The sequence below is a fragment of the Nerophis lumbriciformis genome, linkage group LG27 (genome assembly GCF_033978685.3).
Source record: "Nerophis lumbriciformis linkage group LG27, RoL_Nlum_v2.1, whole genome shotgun sequence".
Lineage (NCBI taxonomy): Eukaryota > Metazoa > Chordata > Actinopteri > Syngnathiformes > Syngnathidae > Nerophis > Nerophis lumbriciformis.
This window is the reverse complement of record NC_084574.2, coordinates 23633489-23646985: the sequence shown is the minus strand read 5'-3', so window position 1 is coordinate 23646985 and position 13497 is coordinate 23633489. Positions and strand designations below refer to the sequence as shown.

The 13497-nt window shown below is 42.0% G+C and overlaps 1 protein-coding gene across 2 annotated transcripts in view; it reads right to left on the bottom strand.

Annotated features, from left to right (window-relative positions):
- LOC133624624 (uncharacterized) overlaps positions 1–13497 on the bottom strand; it is a 43650-nt gene that overhangs the window by 29913 nt on the left and 240 nt on the right. The window contains exon 1 of one of the 2 annotated variants that reach the window (XM_061988351.2): positions 1787–2008. The exons of the other annotated variant lie outside the window; for it this stretch is intronic. The gene's annotated coding sequence lies outside the window, so the exon portion shown is untranslated. Of the gene's footprint in view, positions 1–1786; positions 2009–13497 lie in introns of those variants that run through there. 2 annotated transcript variants of the gene reach the window in all.

The following is a 13497-nucleotide window of genomic DNA, read 5'->3' as shown; positions in this document are numbered from 1 at the left end:
TTATTCACAAATTACACAACGTGCCAACTTCACTGGTTTTGGGTTTTGTACTTTGACAGCAAAATGTATTTTATCGGAACTCTTCTGACATTATTTATAACTGACAGTTTGAAATGATACAAACAAATCTTAAAATATTTCTAAAAGCCCAGGCCCACAGTCGTGTATAAAGAGAAAATGGTCAACTAAACATCAGGTGCCAAGACTGCTCGGATGCACGCAATTGCTGATGTTGGTTTTTCTGATGAAATAAACCAAAATATTGCGTCTAAATATACTTCTAAACATACTCCAGCTCATAAACTTACTTACTTACAATACAACATGCTTTTATGTTGTGAAATACTATAATTGTGCAGCCGTGTTTGACGCACTCTGCTGCTACATTCCTGCAGTGCAGGCACTTTAACACGCACCAGATGGCCCAATATAAGTAAACAAAAAAATTACTTATTACCCTCATTTTGCCAAAATCTTCAATAGCCTTGGATCAACCATCACAGAGAAATTATGACTTTAGTGTGAAGTATGTCAACTGTAGTGTCTGCCTCCAATGTTCTTGTAATCACTGTATGTATCACTCATTATGGAATTGTCTAACTGATCTTTCTTTTTTGTAACATGGTAAGTGAATAAGTGTACTTTTGTAGTTATTTCCCCATATTTCTGCACAATAACTCAGATATGGTAACACTGGCGAGCAGTAGAGAATATGGAGTGACTTTTAGTCCAGAATCTATTTTGCTTTATTAATCATTGATTTATTTCTTGCCACTTTATGTTGTATATTTATTTATGAGATTTTCAGGTCATTTTCTTATCTACAAACCCCAAAACCAGTGAAGTTGGCACGTTGTGTAAATCGTAAATAAAAACAAAATACAATGATTTGCAAATCCTTTTCAACTTATATTCAATTTAATAGAATGCAAAGGCTATAAGAGGAAAAGAACTATCCGGATTGTTATAGACGCAAAGACCAAAAGCCAGCATCTGTGATGGTATGGGGGTGTATTAGTGCCCAAGGCATGGGTAATTTACACATCTGTGAAGGCACCATTAATGCTGAAAGGTACATACAGGTTTTGGAGCAACATATGTTGCCATCCAAGCAACGTTATCATGGACGCCCCTGCTTATTTCAGCAAGACAATGCCAAGCCATGTGTTACAACAGCGTGGCTTCAAAGTAAAAGAGTGCGGCTACCAGACTGGCCTGCTTGTAGTCCAGACCTGTCTCCCAATGAAAATGTGTAGCGCAATATGAAGCGTAAAATACAACAACGGAGACCCCGGACTGTTGAACAACGTAAGCTGTACATCAAGCAAGAATGGGAAATAATTCCACCTGAAAAGCTTCAAAAATTGGTCTCCTCAGTTCCCAAACATTTACTGAGTGTTGTTAAAAGGAAAGGCCATGTAACACAGTGGTAAAAATGCCCCGTGCCAACTTTTTGCAATGTGTTGCTGCCATTAAATTCTAAGTTAATGATTATTTGCCGGAAAAAAAATTAAATTTCTCAGTTTGAACATTAAATATCTTGTCTTTGCAGTGTATTTAATTGAATATAAGTTAAAAAGGATTTGCAAATCATTGTATTCTGTTTCTATTTACAAATTACACAACGTGCCGACTTAATTATTACACCCATAATTTGGTTTCTTTTGCTTATTCAATATTCATCTATTTGTATATGTGTTTGATTTTCTCCTCTACTGCTACTGAATTGCATTGTTTTTGTTTTACTGAGATTCAGAGAAAATGTTGACTTGTGTCGTGTATTTACCTCGCACAAGACGCTGTAATCAGTGACTCTCCAGTGTTAACGACGAACCTTCACATCCCACACTTGTCTTCTTTCTGGGTTGTGTTGAAAAGCGATGTAAAAACTTTCCACAATTCTGGGCTGCGCCACAGGGCATTTTTACATGTCAAAAAACTAACGAGGAAGCAGAATCAGCTCAAAGTTGGTAGTAGTCATGGTACCCTTGTCACGGCCCGGGCTCCCCAGTGCGCATTCATCTGCGCGCTGCGCTGGGCGCACCTCCAAGAGCGCGCCGGTGCGCGCCACTCCGGCTGCAGCAGTGGCTGCCTTCAATCGGCTCAATCAGCAATCTACATACCTGTCGCTAATGAGCTTCCATGCTTCTTAAGCCAATGCAAACCTGGGTTTGAACAATTTCCCTTGTGGATCATTAAAGTTTGTCTAAGTTTGTCTAAGGCAGGGGTCACCAACGCGGTGCCCGCGGGCACCAGGTCGCCCGTAAGGACCAGATAAGTCGCCCGCTGGCCTGTTCTAAAAATAGCTCAAATAGCAGCACTTACCAGTGAGCTGCCTCTATTTTTTAAATTTTATTTATTTACTAGCAAGCTGGTCTTGCTTTCTTTGACATTTTTAATTTTAAGAGAGACAAAACTCAAATAGAATTTGAAAATCCAAGAAAATATTTGAAAGACTTGGTCTTCACTTGTTTAAATAAATTCATACATTTTTTTTTACTTTGCTTCTTATAACTTTCAGAAAGACAATTTTAGAGAAAAAATACAACCTTGAAAATTATTTTAGGATTTTTAAACACATATACCTTTTTACCTTTTAAATTCCTTCCTCTTCTTTCCTGACAATTTAAATCAATGTTCAAGTATTTTTTTTTATTTTTATTGTAAAGAATAATAAATACATTTTAATTTAATTCTTCATTTTAGCTTCTGTTGTTTCGACGAAGAATATTTGTGAAATATTTCTTCAAACGTATTATGATTAAAATTCAAAAAAATTATTCTGGCAAATCTAGAAAATCTGTAGAATCAAATTTAAATCTTATTTCAAAGTCTTTTGAATTTCTTTTAAAATTTTTGTTCTGGAAAATCTAGAAGAAACAATGATTTGTCTTTGTTAGAAATATAGCTTGGTCCAATTTGTTATACAGTCTAACAAAGTGCAGATTGGATTTTAACCTATTTAAAACATGTCATCAAAATTCTAAAATTAATCTTAATCAGGAAAAATTACAAATGATGTTCCATAAATTATTTTTTTAATTTTTTCAAAAAGATTCGAATTAGCTAGTTTTTCTCTTCTTTTTTTCGGTTGAATTTTGAATTTTAAAGAGTCGAAATTGAAGATAAACTATGTTTCAAAATTTAATTTTCATTTTTTTCGTGTTTTCTCCTCTTTTAAACCGTTCAATTAAGTGTTTTTTTCATCATTTATTCTCTACAAAAAACCTTCCGTAAAAGGAAAAAAGATGTACGACGGAATGACAGACAGAAATACCTTTTTTATATATATATATATATATATAGATTTATTTATTTAGCTATTCTTGTTTAAATCACACTTACATGTAACTTACAAATGACAATATATATATATATATATATATATATATATATATATATATATATATATATATATATATATATATATATATATATATATATAAACACTTAAAATGTAAAGTGTTTTTTGTGTTTAATATAAATGAACTCTGACCTAGTATAGTTCAAAGGTCAGTATTGTGCGCATGACCAAAACGTAGCGTTTGTTGCGCTCTTACAAACAAGCTAACGTTAGCGGACGCAGCGAATATGAGGAGAAGAGTTACCCCAAAAAAATGTCAGAAAAAAGAAAGAAAACATATAATTTTCACGACGAATGGGAGGTAATAACATAGAGTTAAAGGTAAATTGAGCAAATAGGCGATTTCTGGCAATTTATTTAAGTGTGTATCAAACTGGTAGCCCTTCACATTAATCAGTACCCAAGAAGGAGCTCTTGGTTTCAAAAAGGTTGGTGACCCCTGGTCTAAGGGTTCCGGGCCAGCCGACGCGTATCAAGCCCTATACTCTCTCTCTCTCTGTGTTTTCTCCTCCTCCGTGTTCATTGTGCGTTGTCCTGTGTCGTGTTGTTCCAGCAGCATTTCTCCGCCCCCTGATTGCGAGATGTGTGTCTCGTCTCCCCGTGTTCCCCTCTGGTTCCCTGGCTGCCCCTTTTGGATCTCGACCTCCTGCCTGGACACGGACCTTTGACGCCTCTCTCCTGCCCTTGACCTCACGCCTGCTCACGGACCTCCGAGCTTGTCTTGGCCCCTTGGACTTCCGCACCTCGCTCAACACTTCCGGTAACACTCATCAGATATTCGCCGCACATAGTCACACACTTACACATTTTAGGATTAGTCACACTCCATTCCCTTGTTTATTAATATTGTTTGAATAAATATAGAGCTAAACCCTGCTGTCTGTGCCGTCTTTTTCCCCTGTATACGTAACAACCCTGTAGTCATGTGAGTGCTTTCTGACCAATCATTGAGGAGACCGCCTGAAACCGAGTTGGCCATACTCTCTTTATACACAGCTCTGCCCAAGCCATGATCATCTGGTCCCCCTAGTGGCCGTGGCCCTAAACAACCTCATAGAGTGTTACGCAACGGCAGGCCCTGCCCACTCTCCTGTTCCAAAGCCCAAGTCCTAACGGACTGTTCTTGAGAATTTACAGATGAGTTGACGTAGTGTTGAGATGAGAGCTTCCAGGCACGAACGTTCAAAAACAAAAAAAACAACAGTTTCGTCCTTAGAAATGACATTCTGTTGTTATAAAGGAGGAGAGACAAATTGTTCTACATCAGGCCTGTAGATGTAATTTCTAACCTTTTTTTCTGAACTTCTCTCTCAGATATGGGAATGGACGTGTGGTTTGACTCTTTAGAGTTCAGCCAGGAAGAAAACGAGTAATATAAATATATATTTTGTTGAAACGCTCACATGTTGTCCTGAAACATCCTTTAGTGGTGATACTCTTGTTGTCCCCATGGTCGGCCCCTCTCCTCCTCCTCCGCAACATCTGCTTCCCATCAGCATTCCTGCTTTGTTCCCCTGACATTTGGTTCTAACAAAGTCATGAACTCCTTTTTTTACTTGGTTTTCAGTGAATGTTTTTATCCCGGTCCAAGTACGCACCAAATAGGAACATGAAGAACATTTGAACAGGTGACACTTTAGCAAGGTTCACTTAGCTCGGGTGTGAAGGCTCCGGAAAACAATGTTTTTGAACGACAGCAAGAGATGAGGTATTCAACAACAAAGTCAACAATACTCATTAAAAAGTGGTGACTCATGCAAATTGAATTTACTCATGTACATATTTTTGAAGTAAAAAAATCTGCAAATTGTTAAGAAATATTTGTAGAAAAATCTCAACAAATCTAAAATTCTCCTTTTGAGACCTTCTCTGACTTCCTTCCCAACAAAACACGTAGTAGCTGATCCTGATACCATAACACCAATACATGTTATAACCAAACATATTATTGTTTTATACCATATATCACCAATACATCATGTTATAACCAAACATATTATAATGTTCACCGTTGTGGTGAAGAAGGAGCTGAGCCGGAAGGCAAAGCTCTCAATTTACCGGTCGATCTACGTTCCCATCCTCACCTATGGTCATGAGCTTTGGGTTATGACCGAAAGGACAAGATCACGGGTACAAGCGGCCGAAATGAGTTTCCTCCGCCGGGTGGCGGGGCTCTCCCTTAGAGATAGGGTGAGAAGCTCTGCCATCCGGGAGGAGCTCAAAGTAAAGCCGCTGCTCCTCCACATCGAGAGGAGCCAGATGAGGTGGTTCGGGCATCTGGTCAGGATGCCACCCGAACGCCTCCCTAGGGAGGTGTTTAGGGCACGTCCCACCAGTAGGAGGCCGCAGGGAAGACCCAGGACACGTTGGGAAGACTACGCCTCGGGGTCCCACAGGAAGAGCTGGACGAAGTGGCTGGGGAGAGGGAAGTCTGGGCTTCCCTGCTTAAGCTGCTGCCCCCGCGACCCGACCTCGGATAAGCGGAAGAAGATGGATGGATGGATGGATTATAATGTTATACCATATATCACCAATACATCATGTTATCACCAAAACCCATTGTAGTTTTTATATATATCATGTTATAACCAAAACACATTATATTTTTTATACCATATATCACCAATATATAATGTTATCACCAAAACACATCATAGTTTGTATACCATATATTACCAATACATCAGGTTGTCCCCAAACATATCATAGTGTTTATACCATATATCACCAATAAATGTTCTCACATTCACCAAAACACATCATAGGTTTTATGCAATATCTCATGTTGTTACCAAACCTTACCTTATTATTACCAAAACATTAGTCTTTATACCATATATCACCAATATATAATGTTATCATCAAACACATCATAATTTTATCCCAAATATCACCAATATATGTTATCACCAAACACATTTATTTTATACCATATAATAACTAATATCATGTTATCAGCTATAAAATGATATATTAGTTATAAAATGGTATAAAATTAATGTGATTGGTGATAACTTATCACTAAACACATTAGTTTTTTTATACCACATATCACCAACGCTGTATCGTGCAATAACCAAACACATTTTTAGTTTTAATACCATATATCACCAACATATCATGTTATTACCCAACACCATCCATCCATCCATTTCCTACCGCTTGTCCCTCTCGAGGTTGCGGGGGGTGCTGGAGCCTATCCCAGCTGCGCTCGGGCGGAAGGGCAAGTCGCCACCTCATCGCAGGGTCAACTCAAAAATATACCAACTATTACCAATACATCAGTTGTCACCAAAACACATTTTTACACCAAATATTACCAATATATCATGTTATTACTAAACACATTATAGTTTGTATACCATATATCACTAATATATCACGTTATCACTAAACACATCATAGTTTTTAAACTTATCACCAAACGCATAGTTTGTAAACCATATATCACCAATACTTACTGTATGTATAATCACCAAACACACAAGTTTTTATACCGTCCATCCATCCATTTCCACCGCTTATCCGAGTCCAGGTCGCAGGGTCAGCAGTCTAAGCAGAGATGCCCAGACTTCCCTGTCCCCGGCCACCTCCTCTAGTTTTACAGGGGGGATACCGAGGCGTTCCCAGGCCAGCTGTGAGACATAGTCCCTCCAACGTGTCCGAGGTCTGCCCCGAGGTCTCCTCTCGGCTGGACATGCCCGAAACACCTCACCAGGGAGGTGTCCAGGAGGCATCCGTAGTAGATGCCCGAGCCATCTCAGCTGGCTCCTCTCGACGTGAAGGAGCAGCAGCTCTACTCTGAGTCTCTCCCGGATGACGAGCTCCTCAACCTATCACTGAGGATGATCCCAGACATCCTGCGGAGGAAACTCATTTCTGCCACTTGTATTTGCGACCTTGCCCTTCCGTCATTACCCAAAGCTTGTGACCATAGGTGAGGGTAGGAACGTAGACTGATCTGTAAATCGAGAGTTTCGCCTTCTGGCTCAGCTCCTTCTTCACCACAACAGACCGGTGCAGTGACTGCATCACTGCAGAGGCCGCACCAATCTGTCTGTCAATCTCGCGTTCTATTCTTCCCTCACTTGTGAACAAGACCCCGAGATACTTGAACTCCTCCACTTAAGGCAGAACTTCACTCCCGACCCGAGGGGTGCAGTCCACCCTTTTTCGACTGAGAACTATGGCCTCAGATTTGGAGGTGCTCTGGAAACCCTCTACACCCTGACTGCCCCTCGAAATTCTGACCATAAATATAATTAACAGGACCGGTGACAAAGGGCAGCCCTGGCGGAGTCCAAAGTACAGACTCCTGTTCCGCTTGTACAGAGACCGTATGGCCCGTAGCAACGGACCCTGGGCATCGTACTCCGAGAGCACCCCCCACAGGACACCGCGAGGGACACGATCGAAGGCTTTTTCCAAATCCACAAAATACATGTGGACTGTTTGAGCCAACTCCCATGCCCACTACCGTACCCGAGCAAGGGTATAAATCTGGTCCTGTGTTCCACGACCAGGGCAAAAACCACATTGTTCCTCCTGAATCCGAGGCTCTCCTGTCCAGCACCCTGGAATAGACTTTGTCTGGGAGACTGAGAAGTGTGATCACTCTATAATTGGAACACACCCTCCGGTCCCCCTTCTTGAAAAGGGGGACCACCACCCCGGTCTGCCAATCCAGAGGTACTGCACCAGACTTCCACGCTATGTTGAAGAGACATGCAAGCCACGACAGTCCCACAACATCCAGAGCCTTGAGGTATTTGGGGAGAATCTTGTCCTCTCCTGGGGCCTTGCCACTCTGCAGTTTTTTTATTCCCTCAGCAACTTCTGCTCTAGTCATGGACATGTACGCGTTTGTGACCTCAGACTTTGTCTCCTCTACGGAGGGTTTATCTATAGGATTAAGGAGATCCTCAAAGTATTCCTTCCACCGCCCAACTATATCCCCAGTAGTAGTCAGCCGGTTTCCGCCCCCACTATACACAGTGTTTACAGGGCACTGCTTCCAACTCCTGAGGCGTCAGATGGTTTGCCAGTATCTCTTTGAGGCCGACCGAAAATGTTGCTCCAGGTCTCACCGAACTCCTCCCATGCTTGAGTTTTTGCTTCCGCCACCGCGGCTCACTTGGCTTGTCGGTACCTGTCAGCTGCTTCGGGGGGTCGCACAAGCGAGCCATGCTCGGTAGGATTCCTTCTTCAGCTCGACGGCCCCCTTTACCTCTGGTGTCCACCATCAGGTTTGGGGGTTGCCACCATGACAGGCACCAACCACATTGCAACCACAGCTCTGATCGGCAGCAGCAGCAATGGAGGTACGGAACACGGCCCATTCGGACTCAATGTCCCCCACCTCCTTCGGAATGCAGTTGACGATCTGCCGGAGGTGCAAATTGAAGATCTGGCAGACAAGAGCCTCTGCTAAAAGTTCTAGCTTACCCTCACTAAACGTTTGGGACTGCCGGCACCTTCCCCCGCCACCTGATCCAACTCACCACCAAGTGGTGATAAGTTGACAGCTTAGCTCCTCTCTTCACCCGAGTGTCCAAGACATGCAGTCGCATATCTGATTAAACTACAAAGTCGATCATCGACCTGCAACCTATCAATCAATCAATCAATCAATCAAAGTTTACTTATATAGCCCTAAATCACAAGTGTCTCAAAGGTCTGCACAAGCCACAACGACATCCTCGGCTCAGATCCCACATCAGGGCAAGAAAAAACTCAACCTAATGGGATGGCAATGAGAAACCTTGGAGGGGAACGCAGTCCATAGTGGATCTAACATAATAGTGTGAGAGTCCAGTCCACAGTGGGGCCAGCAGGAGATCATCTTGAGTGGAGACAGGTTAGCAGCGCAGAGACGTCACCAACTGATGCACAGATGAGTGGTCCACCCTGGGTCCTGACTTTGGACAGATAGCGCTGCATCTGTGGTCACCGAGTCTGTGCTTCCCCTCTCCACGAAGGAGAGGGGGGTAGAGCAGAAAAGAAACGGCAGATCAACTGGTATAAAAGGGGGGTCTATTTAAAGGCTAGAGTATACAAAATGAGTTTTAAGATGGGACTTAAATGCTTCTACTGAGGTAGCATCTCTAACTGTTACCGGGAGGGCATTCCAGAGTACTGGAGCCTGAATAGAAAATGCTCTATAGCCCGCAGACATTTTTTGGGCTCTGGGAATCACTAATAAGCCAGAGTTCTTTGAACGCAGATTTCTTGCCGGGACATATTGTACAATACAATCAGCAAGATAGGCTGGAGCTAGACCGTGTAGTATTTTATACGTAAGTAGTAAAACCTTAAAGTCACATCTTAAGTGCACAGGAAGCCAGTGCAGGTGAGCCAGTATAGGCCCAAACTTTCTCGTTCTTGTCAAAAGTCTAGCAGCCGCATTTTGTACCAACTGTAATCTTTTAATGCTAGACATAGGGAGACCCGAAAATAATACGTTACAGTAATCGAGACGAGATGTAACGAACGCAATGAATAATGATCTCAGCGTCGCTAGTGGACAAAATTGAATGAATTTTAGCGATATTACGGAGATGGAAGAAGGCGGTTTTAGTAACAATCTTAATGTGTGACTCAAACGAGAGAGTTGGGTCGAAGATAATACCCAGATTCTTTACCGAGTCGCCTTGTGTAATTGTTTGGTTGTCAAATGTTAAGGTGATATTATCAAGTAGGTGTCGGTGTTTAACAGGACCGATAATCAGCATTTCCGTTTTCTTAGCGTTGAGTTGCAAAAAGTTAGCGGACATCCATTGTTTAATTTGATTAAGACACGCCTCCGGCTGACTACAATCCGGCGTGTTGGTCAGCTTTAGGGGCATGTAGAGTTCGGTGTCATCAGCATAACAGTGAAAGCTAACACCGTATTTGCGTATGATGTCACCTAGCGGCAGCATGTAGATGCTGAAGAGTGCAGGGCCAAGAACCGAACCCTGTGGAACTCCACCTTAACATATTTCGAGGTCACATTGTTATGGGAGACGCACTGCATCTAGTGTGTCCTGGTGCCAAGTGCAGTTGTGGGCACACTTAGGTTTGAACATGGTGTTTGTTATGGACAAACTGTGGCTAGCACAGAAGTCCAATAACAGAACACTACTCTGGTTCAGATCGGGGTGTGTGTTCCTCCCAATCACGCCCCTCCAGGTTTCGCTGTCGCTGCCAACGTGGGCGTTGAAGTCACCCAGTAGAACGATGGAGTCCCTGGGGGGAAGGGTGGTGGCATGCCCTGCAGCACTCCCTCCGGGGTCCCCAAGAAGGCCGGGCACTCCATTTGCGCAAACCACAGTCAGAGCCCATCCCCCGACCCGAAGGCTCAGGGAAAGAACCCTCTCTTTCACCGGGAATGACTCCAGCACACAGGCGCCAAGCCGGGGAGCTAATAATAAGCCCACACCTGTTCGTCGCCTATTCCCCGCGGCAACTCCAGCGTTTAGCAAAGGCCAACCCCTCTCAAGGAGTTTGGTTCCAGAGCCTATGCTGTGGGTTGAGGTGAGCCCGACTATATCTAGACGGTATCTCTCTATCTCATGCACATGACGTTCCATGTCCCAACAACCAGATTTGGCAACCGGGGACCGGGTCGCCGAAGCATTCGCCTTCAACTGCTACCCAGTCTACATAGCACTGGACTATCATGGATCCCCCTGCAGGTGGTGGGTCTGCGGGGTGGCGGTTCCACATCTCTCTTTCGGGCTGTGCCTGGCCGGGCTCCGTGAAGGAAGTCCCGGCCACCAGGCCCTCGCTAACGAGCCCCTGCCCTGGGCCTGGCTCCAGAGTGGGGCCCCGGTGTCCCTCGCCCGGACGAGGTGCGGTTCCTCGATTTTCCTTTCTTCATAAGACCCATCACCTTGGACCAGTTTGCCTTAGGAAACCCTATCAGGGGCATGTAGCCCCCGACAGCATAGCTCCTTGGATCATTTGGGTACTCAAACTCAAGAAGGTGGCGCTTCACGGATATATGACCAATATATCATGTTATTACAAAAACACATCATAGTTTGTATTCCAGATATTACTAATATATCACGTTATCACCAAACAAATCAGTTGTATACCAAATATTACCAATATATCACGTTATCACTAAACACATCATGGTTTTTTATAGGAAATATCACCAATATATCATGTTATCAAACTTATCAACAAACACATTTTTTATACCATATATCACCAATAGTTACTGTATATGTGATCACCAAACACATTAGTTTTTATACCATATATTGCCAATATATCACGTTATCACCAAACAAATCAGTTGTATACCAAATATTACCAATATATCCTGTTATCACCAAAACACATCATAGTTTTTATACTAAATATTACCAATATATCATGTTATTACCAAACACATCATAGTTTTCATACCATATATCATCAATATACCAAACAAATTAAGTTAAGTTAAAGTTAAAGTACCAATGATTGTCACACACACACGAGGTGTGGTGAAATGTGTCCTCTGCATTTGACCCATCCCCTTGTTCACCCCCTGGGAGGTGAGGGGAGCAGTGGGCAGCAGCAGTGGGCAGCAGCAGTGCCGCGCCCGGGAATGGGAAATCATAGCTTTTATACCAAACATTACCAATATATCATGTTATTACCAAACAAATCATAGTTTTTATACTACATACACTATATTGCCAAATGTATTTGGCCACCTGCCTTGACTCACATATGAACTTGAAGTGCCATCCCATTCCTAACCCACAGGGTTCAATATGATGTCGGTCCACCATTTGCAGCTACTACAGCTTCAACTCTTCTGGGAAGGCTGTCCACAAGGTTGCGTAGTGTGTTTATAGGAATTTTTGACCATTCTTCCAAAAGCGCATTGGTGAGGTCACACACTGATGTTGGTTGAGAAGGCCTGGTTCTCAGTCTCCAATCTAATTCACCCTAAAGGTGTTCTTTCGGGTCCAGGTCAGGACTCTGTGCAGGCCAGTCAAGTTCATCCACATCGGACTCTGTCATCCATGTCTTTATGGTCCTTGCTTTGTGCACTGGTGCACAGTCATGTTGGAAGCGGAAGGGGCCCGCTCCAAACTGTTCCCACAAGGTTGGGAGCATGGAATTGTCCAAAATGTTTTGGTATCCTGGAACATTCAAAGTTCCTTTGACTGGAACTAAGGGGCCAAACCCAACTCCTGAAAAACAACCCCACACCATAATTCCTCCTCCACCAAATTTCACACTCGGCACAATGCAGTCCGAAATGTACCATTCTCCTGGCAACCTACAAACCCAGACAAATGTTTGTAGGAACAGTCTCCATGCCTAAGTGCTCTATTATATACACCTGTCCGGGCCAGGTGATTAGGACACCTGATTCTGAACATTTGGATGGGTGGCCAAATACTTTTGGCAATATAGTGTATTACCAATACATCATGTTCATATCAAACAAATCAGAGTTTTTATACGAAATATTACCAATACATCATGTTATTGCCAAACAAATCAGAGATTTTATACAAAATATTACCAATATAAAATGGTATTACCAAACACATCATAGTTGTTATACCATACATTACTAATATATCTAGTTTTTATCAAACAAATCGTAGTTTTTATACTAAATATTACCAATGTAGGATATTGGATGGCTGGATATCATGTTATCACCAAACACATCATAGTTTTTATACTATATATCACCAATGTATCATGTTATTATCAAACAAATCAGTTTTTATACTAAATATTAGAAATATATCATGTTATTACCAAACACATAGTTGTTATACCATATATCACCGTTATATCATGTATTACCAAACAAATCATAGTTTTTATACAAAATATTACCAATATATCATGTTATTACCAAACACATCATAGTTTTTATACCAAATACCACAAATAGATGATGTCATATCCAAAACACATCATAGTTTTTATCCCAAATGTTACCAATACATCACGTGATCACCAAACACGTGATAGTTTTTACACCATACATCACCAATATATTGAAAACTACGTTAAAAAAAAAAGAAAAAAAAAAAAAAAAGATTAAATATGACACCAAAATAGAACGATACCGTTTTTTGTTACCCAAACAAAAATAATTACGTCCATAAATGTTAACAACGTCA